Genomic DNA, 9,463 nt, shown 5'->3' with positions numbered 1-9,463 from the left:
CAAGCCCAGAGTAATAAGAAACCCAGAATAATGACCCTTAGGTTATTACCAGTCAGACTCTTTCCTCTCTACAACCTCTTCATAGTACTCGTGATGAGGAGAAAACCCAAAAGCCAACAAGCAAGAAAAGAAGGTACGTGTGATTTGTAAAGATGTGTGAAATTTCCATGCCAAGTGCTGAGAAGGGCGGATATGTCACCTAATCACATATGATAGTTTCCAATAACAAAAATCAATACTAATACACCAAGAGGAGTGGAACAGATCTCCAAAAGGAATCCTTCGACTCTCATTTATAACTGGTGAGACTTAGAACTTTGAAAGTTTGCTGGGATTTAGCTCAGTGGTTCCACTGCCTGCCTTGCAAGCACAAGGTTCCGAGTTCAATCCCCGGTACCAAAACAAAAAGAACTTGGAAAGTTTATGGTGGATGTAAGCAATTCAGACACTAGTCCCACACGTCAGCAATTACACTGAGAAAGAAAAGGATTTCCAACGTATTATTTATAAACAATAGCAGAGCAAATATAAAATTAAGGAAGAAACTTTTTCAAGAAAAACAAAACTGACAGATGTAGTGACACATGCCTGTAATACCAGCACTTGGGAGGCTGAGAGTTTGAGGCCTGCCTGGGCTACATAGTGAGTTCAAGGCCAGGATGAACTACATAGCAAGACCTTATCTAAGAAAGGGAGGGTGGGGGGCAAGAAAGGAAAGGAAGAGAGAAAGAGGAGAGAGAGAGAGAGAGAGAGAGAGGGGGAAAGGAAGGCAGGCCACCTCCCCTGGTGATAGCAGGGTCATCACTGTCATCACTTGTATGAAGCCTATTTCTATTAACCATGCAGCAACACTGGTTGTTCCCCAAACTTTTTCTTCCCTGGTACTGGAGATTGAAACTAGGGGCTTCACAAATCCCCAGCCCTTTAAAAAAAAATTTGGCGGGGGGTCTGGGCCTGGTGGCACAAGCCTGTTATCCCAGCACTCGGTAGTCTGAGGCAATACAATCACCACAAGTAAAAGTTTTGGGGGGTTTTTGTTTGCTTGCCTGCTTAACAACACATCCTATCCTCCAAGTTAACTGCTTTGAATCTGCAGCAGATTGTAGACATTGCCACAGAATACCCTGTTCACCATGCCCTTCCACAACCTGCCTTTCTTGTAAAAAGGTGGAATCTATTTTCCCGCTTCTTAAACCTGGAAATGTGGCAGAAGTGAGGCTGTGTGCCCAGGGTAGGTCCTCTCCGGAGCTCTCTCGGTGACCATACTGTGATGAAACCCAGGCAGCACTGGGAGGCATGTGTGGACGTTCTGGCCGGATGTGGCCAGTGTGGTACCTGAAATCCCAGCACTTGGGAGGGTAAAGCAAGAGGGTAGCTGCAAGTTCAAGGCAGCCTGAACTATACAGAAAGATCCTGCCTCAAAAACCCACCTAAACTAAATGAAAAAGGAAGTTGGAGACAGCTGGAATTAAGGTACCAGGCCAACAGCCACAGTAGCGATACTGTGAATGATGCTTCCAGAACCTTCCACCAAGTCCAAGTCAGCTTTCTTTTCTTCCAAATAGTCCTCAGACTCTACAGAAAACAGAAAAACAACTTCCATTGTGCTTTCAATCTCTGCTATGCCTTGTCTAAATTGCTGACCCACAGAATCCTTGAGCCTAAAATTTTTGTTCATAATTATGGGCACTTTGATACACTGCAATGGATAAATGGTACCAGAGATTAACTTGTCCTTTCTGATGGCTGTATAACATTCCATCGTGTGGCTGTAATGCAGCCTGTTTAATCATTCTCTTTGTAACAGTATGTGTTTTGTTTTGTTTTGTTTGAGACAAGGTCTTACTATGAGGTTCAGACTAGCCTTGAACTCACTGTGTAGTCCAGGGTGGCCTCAAACTCATGGTGATCCTCCTGCCTCAGTCTCCTGAGTGGTGGCATTACAAACATGTGCCATCAGGACTGGCTGCATTGTTTCCAGTTTCTGACATAATGAATGTTACTGTGATAAATATGCTTGTACATATTATACATGAATGCATATAAAATCTCGAGGCTGTTTTTATTTTCATAAGAATTATACTGAATAGCTGATTTAAAAATCTTAACTTTTAAGTTTTTTCTTAACCCTGAGATTATCTGTCTTGGGAGAGAACATCTTTTGTCACTTCTACTATTATTTACATTTCACTAATATGTCTTAATTTTCTTTAATTTCCTCCTCTGTTCTCTTTTCTGATTATTTTGCTGATTTCATGCATTTCTAACTTTTATGCACACCTTTTGCTAGGTCTTGTAGTTTGGGTGTGTTGAGTTTTCCATTTCTGCTTTATACAGCTTACAAGTTCAGTTTCTAATTTGACTGAAGTATTATCGAGGAGTGTGGTGTTAAATTCTAAAGGATTAAAGTTTTAAATATTTATTTCCAACTTTTTTAATTTATTTCAAATTTCATCAGCTAGCTCTCTTTTGTTCAGAGACAGCCCAGCAGATCCTCCCCATAATAAAGGCTTGTTGTGGTCCTGGTCTGGTGTTGGTCTTCAGCTTTTTTACCTGACATAGCTGGTGCCGAAACCCAGGAGGAAGGCAGTCAGTTAAGCGACAATCCCCGCGGGATGGGTCGACTGGCCTTTCTGCCGTCTCCTCCAGACATCTGCCAAGCCAGAACCTCATCGGGGCTCTGATGCCATTGCTGACGACACATCCACACCGGTCACTGATTACAGCGTGGGTAGGCAGTTTAGCTTCCCTCTACTGGGTCCTCTGTCCCATTCTTGTTCTCTCCCTCTGGGGATTTCTCGGAATTCCAAGCGCTTGGTCAGAGAGGCCCTCTTGGGGCCCTGGGCCCAGAACTGTGCCCCTGGGGGATGCCCCTCCACCCCACTCCTCTCACTCTCCCCTTCTGGGGACTGGCCTGGGAGGATCAAAAGGGATGAAGACAGACCTCCTCTCTTTTGCCCTCCTCCTAGGGAGCTAACTCCTCCTCACCACCCTAACATGGGAGCCAAACAATCCAAACCCTCTCCCTCAATGCCTCTTGGCTGCCTCCTGGCACAACTTCATTCCTTGGACTGTTGGGACCTGACTTTAAGCGAAAAGGACTCATTTTTTATTGCAACCAAGTTTGGCCTCAGTACAAATTAGACAATAAATCTCAATGGCCTGAAAATGACACTCTCGATTTTAACATATTGCACGATTTGTGCAACTTTTATCAATGCAATGACAAATGGTCAGAAATCCCCCATATACAAGCCTCCTTCTAACTACCCCCTCACCCCTCCCTCCATCAAACCTCTCAGGTACTTGTAGCCCAAACTCCATCCTCCACCCCTCCCGACTCCCACCTTCCATCTGGCTATTACTCACCGCTCACACCTCCCCACCCTATTAATCAGCCTGCTCTTCCATCTCCTGCGTGCTTCTTCACCTCCGCCATCTTGTGACCCTTCCTCACCTCTTCCATCTTGTGTCTCTCCACCACACACCTGCTCTCTCCCTGCCTCTCCAGTCCCTCCCGAATAGGAGAGTGAGTTAACAACCACTTCTCTGCTTGCTCTTCCTTCCCTGGCTTCCTCAGAAGGGAGAGGAAAGCAAGACTCTGTAAAAAAAAAAAAAAAAATCCTCTCCTGGCCCTGCCTATTTACATACCAACAAGTTATTTCGCAGGCTAGATTACCAAGAAATTCCATGGGGCCCTACTGTTTTCTACATAAATATTGGAAAATAAAATATAAGGCTTTAAAACAATTCAAAGAAAATGTAATGCTTAAGATAGGAGCTCAAAGACCAAATGATAGGTTACAGCCCAGTGCCGGCTACAGACTGCTGGCTCCATAGTAAAATCAGCTGCAATGTCCTGCCAGGCAGGAAAAAAAAATTTTTAATTATAAATTCTGCCTAATTGACGAATGTACCTTTTGTCTTCAACTTAAAATAATGTTTGATTGGTGTTTGGTTTCCAGGTGTTTAATTGATGTATTTAAAATATTTCTTTTACATTGCAATTTCTTAAATAGTAATTATGGGGTTTTGTTGTTTTTTTGGTACTGGGAATTGAACTCGGGAACTTGCGAAGCAGGCGATGAAACCACTGTAAATGGTAATTATGGATTAACCTGACCTTCTCTCTACTTTCTGCTTACAGACTTCTGACAATAACTACAACACAAGATTATGCTACTGTTATAAAGCACTTTTACTTCTTCTGATTCTAACTGCAAGAGATCTCTGTTAATTGACCTGTAAAAGTTTTGATTTGTCTTAATTAAAATAGATGTTATGGGCAGAGACTTAGTTCAGTGCTTCTGCCGCCTGCCTCACAAAAGCAAGGTCCCAAGTTCAATCCCTGGTACCAAAAAAAAAAAGTAAAACAGTTGCTATAATTCAATTGACAAATATATTCGAGTGCACTCTAGTTTCATAAAATGTCTGTCTGTCCAATTGTTTGAAAGTTTTGTCCAATTATATTTTTTGATCAAAATGACATCAAAGATACAAACAAATCATTAATTTCTACAACCTGGTTTTACAGGTTAAATAAAAAATTGTCAAGATAATTAAATATAAACTTTTAGATTTGGATAGACACTTTTTGGTGAATAATGAAGCAGCTGCTCAGAAAAATGTATTCTGGTCATTGTTCACTAATGGGAGCCCCATTAATTTTCATAGCCTGATGGGAAATATATACCTCACTAAATGTTTGCATTGGTTATCATCAAAGGGTTGAGTTCCAAATATGTTACTATGATGTTTATATTGGTCATTTTCAAAATATTATATTTTCTGTGGAAAAACAAGGAGTTATTTAAAAAGATCCTTTTGGTACCAAGCTATATTACAGGATGTAAGGTTTCATATAATTGTAATAATTATTATTACTACTTTTGTACAAAATGTATTCATATTTCTGACTACACAGGTCTTCCAACATATTGTTTATGGCAATAACATTTCAATCCAGGTATTTACCTTTCTCTTCTGATCCACCTTCTCATGATTACAGGTACGTTTGTAGACCCGTACACTTTCCTTAGGTGGCAGCCTATCAAAAGATAATAACTTAAGAAAGAGTTTCCCGTTTTTTTGTTTTTATGTGTTTTTAGAGTGGAATAAATACATTTAACAATTACTATTTTATACTGAGATACATATCTAAGTTTGTTGCAAAGATAATGCCATCATGATTGTCATGTTAAAATATTATTATGTGTAGCTCCTGATTCCAAGTTTTTTCTGTTAATATTCTACAGGAAATCAACTACTGTAACAATCATGATTGATAAAAATAACAGCCCTCTAACTATATTTTAGATTCCAGCATGCTTGCTATCCAGATAAAATTATGATAGTTAAGCTCCTCTTGTACTACTGGTGTCACTGATATTCTCTTCTGGGTGTTCAGTCACCAAAGTACGGAGACCAATACTAAAAGGTAACTGGACTAAGAAGACTGCCAGTATTTTGGCCCTGGCCCTCCAAGGTTATCAAAGATCCAAGGTATGAAGGAACTTTTTCTTCAGTACCTGACATCTTTGGTAAGTCACCCAACCTCCTGAGCAGGGAGATTGCTGGACACCAGAGGACAAATGTACCATGTGCCGAAAGAGGGTCACCAAGAGAAAAAAAATCTCCCATGCTTTCACTGAAAGCAACTTGGTCAAGCAAGGCCCGTGACCCACCCTAATGGCTGACACTGACAGGAGCTGTCATGGTTCCAAAATAATGCCTAAAGAGATTTAACTGACCTTGACAGATAGCAAGATGTTCACAATGATTAACACAGGTCTCACTTTAACTTGGTCTTAAACACCCAGCAGAAAAGAATAACCAAAAGAGTCAGTCAATGAACAGGCACTAGCAATAGAAAGACTTTTTGAGGCCCACCACTCCACCTCCCTGTAAAGGGATAGATCTCCAAGTGGTAAACCAATAACCCAATCTCAAAAAGGATACAACTCTGGGCCGGGGATTTAGCTCAGTGGCATTGCGCCTGCCTTGTATGCGCAAGGTCCCGAGTTCAATCCCCAATACCAAAAAAATAAATAAATAAAAAGGCTACAACTCCTATTTAATACCACCCTCCACTATCTCCCTGTCAGTATCTCAGACTGTTGGATGTGTATGTCCTTTTACCCCCACTCACTCACTCCAATTCCCATCCCCCTAGATTTTAACCTGTCTATCTCAAGTACTAGCAATTCATCCGCAGTTTGGGGAACCCTTGCTATGGGTCTCCCATTCCCTACACAAACAAGCTGATATGCACGGGGCAAAATGACAACACTTGCCTTGCTTGCTTCCTCTTTATCTCAGAAGACTGTCTGATCTGCCTGTCCAACAGCCTGTACTTCCTACATAATCAAGAGGCATTCTAATGCCTCAGTAAGTCTGATGTTTTCTGTAACATATCCTTCCTTGGCCCTCCCATGACCATTTATACAGAAGCCCAGATGTCTAAACAAGTTCTCCCACAGAACACAATCAGAAAAAGGGCAGCTTCTCTTCTAGTTCTCTTCTTAATGGGAGTGGAGTCCTCACTGGGATGGCAATGGGGACAGCGGGCATTTCTGCATCTACACATTTCTATCAGGCCCTGTCCATAGAGATTTCAGAAGCCATGGATGAAATAAGCCAGTTCTTAAATACAGTACAAGATCAAATAAATTCTCTAGCAGCAGTCATGTAACAAATAGAAGGGCCCTTGACATGCTGACAGCGGCCCAAGGGGAACATGCCAGGTGCTAGGTGAAGAATGCTGTTATTTTATTAACCAGTCAGAAATTGTTAAAGCAAAGGTTAAAGAATTACAGCAGCACACCAAAGAATGAGATGATGGAATTCTCGGGGGATAGACTGAAGCTATTCCTGACTTCCCCAAATTATGCCTTGGCTACTGCCCTTGTTGGGCCCACTGGCCTGTATGCCTTTTAATCATGATAGGGCCCTATTTAGCTGTTTTAAAAATTTCTTGCTGAACACATGTGAGGAAATTTACCAACCAGTCAAGGAACTCATCACGGCAGGTACCGGCCACTGTGGCAAGGAGAAGCAGCCTCTGCTTACTGCTGCCCCCACCAGATCCAGGTTTAGCCCCAACCTTCACCCTTTTGTCGGTTTGAAGCAGCTCCAGAAGAAGAGACCTTCACCCAACAACCATAAAACAACGGTCTGGAATGTTAGATTTCTCTCACTTTAAGATGGCCCTAACTAGTCACGACACAGCCCCTCCTAGCGATGTCACAGGCTCCCCCAATCCCTGGCCACTGCACACTCAGTCCCACCCCAGCTCCTATAAGCCCCACCCCAGTCCTATAAAAGAAGCTCCCTGTTCTGCCATATTGCTCTCTCCTTTGTTCAGAGACAGCCCCGCATATCCTCTTGTCATGGTCCAAAAAAAAATTTTTTTTTCATTGGTTAATGTGACCTGCAGAAATCTCATTTACATTTTCTTGGGTTTTTTTGTTTTGTTTTGTTTTTTTCCTGAGAGCTCATGTGTGTATACAGCCAAGCTTATGATCTTTTTCTTTTCCTTCTTTAGTGCTGAGGATTGAACCCAGGGCACCCCGCATGCTAGGAATGCACTCTCCCATTGAGCTGTATCTCTAGCACTTTTTCTAAAACTTTTTGAGTCCGGATCTTGCTAATTTCCCCAAGCTGGCCTTACTGCTATTCTGCCTCAGTCTCCTCAGTAGCTGGGATTATAGGCATGCACTGCAGTGCCCAGCAATGATAAATTTTTGTAAAGTCGATGGTCAATTGGAAATGTTTATTCTGTTTGAAGGACACATTATTCCATATATAATATATATGCAAGTATATATTACTCAATTGTCTTTATTTTTGCCTTCTAATTCTGAAAGAGGCATAATAAAATCTATTTTAATTTCATTTGTATGAAGTTAAACTTACATTTATAGTTGTTAGCTATCTAAATAGCTGTTTTGATGCAGCTCTTCGTGTCTTTTATAATAATGTTCTTGTTTAGCTCCCTAATATACACTTGCTTTGTCAAATATAAATGTTGCCCCTCCTAATTGTTAATTGTTTGTGTATGTATGGTACTTCCTTTCTTATCATTTTATTTGAAATATTTCTTTATTACTTTGAGTATGTGGGTGTTTGCTTTGTCTTGCTTTTTTGTATATGTAGTGCTAGGGATCAAACCTAGGGCCTCATATATGCTGGGCAAGTGCTCTACTGCTGAACTGCTTCTACAGCCCTGCTAATTTTGTTTGAACCTTTTGATAGGTAAATTTAGCTCTTTTACATTTAATATAATCAGTGACAGTCCTGATTTCACCTTCTTATATTTACTGGTGACTTTACTTCCTTTTCCTTTTTTCTTTGCTTTATATTACTGGTATTATCAAAGAAAATGTACCCTCTTACAATCTCAAAATATTATGCATTCCTGTTCTACTGGTAGTTACTTTTCAACATGTGCCCTCAAACACATACTTTATTTACTCTTATATGAAAGCATACCACTTACCCATCAAATTACTCTATTCCGATTCTTTCCCTCTACTCCAATGAGTCTTTACTTAACCCCTTCCTAATTCCGTCTCTTGCGTTTTGCTGATAAATTGTGCACTTTTATTCCCATGCTCTCATGGAATCTCATTTATTGTAAGAATCTTTATTTAACACATATAGTACATATTTCCAGCCAGTCCATCATCATCCATGCATAGTACGAATCTCATTGTTCATTCACCACTTTTTTTTTCTTGAAATCTCTATTTTTTTTTTTTTTGGTACGAGTTTTGAACTCTGGTCCTTGCACTTGCAAGGCAGGCCACCGAACCACTGAGCTAAATCCCTGGCCCCTCTATTCTAATTTTTTGTTTGGCTAGAGTCCTTTTTCACAGTTTCTTTACAGGGGAGTATATGGATAACATATTCGTGGAATTCTTACATTCTTTCTCCCTGGTGAGTGATGTTTAGCTGGAAAAGGATTTCTTGAGTTGCTATATTCCTTTTCTCTCAATAGATATAGATATGATTCCACCATCTGGTACCAGTCCAATTTTTTTCCATGTGTAAATAACTTCTTTCTGTATGGAAACTTATAAGGATTTTCTCTTTACCCTTGAGATTCAGGAATTCTGTCAGAATGCTAGGTATATGCCTTTTTAAAAAAATCAATCCTGCCTAGAATATAATGAGCACTTTCAAGCTACAAATATAAGACTTTATTCAACTCAGAAAAATTGCTTCTATTAAATTTGGCTTTTCCCTTGTTCATTTCATAAGTCCAATTACTCACACATTATATCTCCTGGATCTGTCCTCCCCTCTTCCAGCAGTTTTGGTGTCACCCTTGGAAAGGTAGATTCATGCCTTTCCTGGAAATGGTGGAACACCACAGATATCTGCTCCATTATTTCATGCTTGATACTAAAACACAGCCTAAGGTGAAATGTAAATGTGTGTGTGTATATATGTGTGTGTGTGT

Source organism: Fukomys damarensis, unplaced genomic scaffold (genome assembly GCF_012274545.1).
Source record: "Fukomys damarensis isolate Sample0158 unplaced genomic scaffold, DMR_v1.0_HiC HiC_scaffold_35, whole genome shotgun sequence".
NCBI classification, from domain to species: Eukaryota; Metazoa; Chordata; class Mammalia; order Rodentia; family Bathyergidae; genus Fukomys; species Fukomys damarensis.
Note: the sequence above shows the minus strand (reverse complement) of the source record.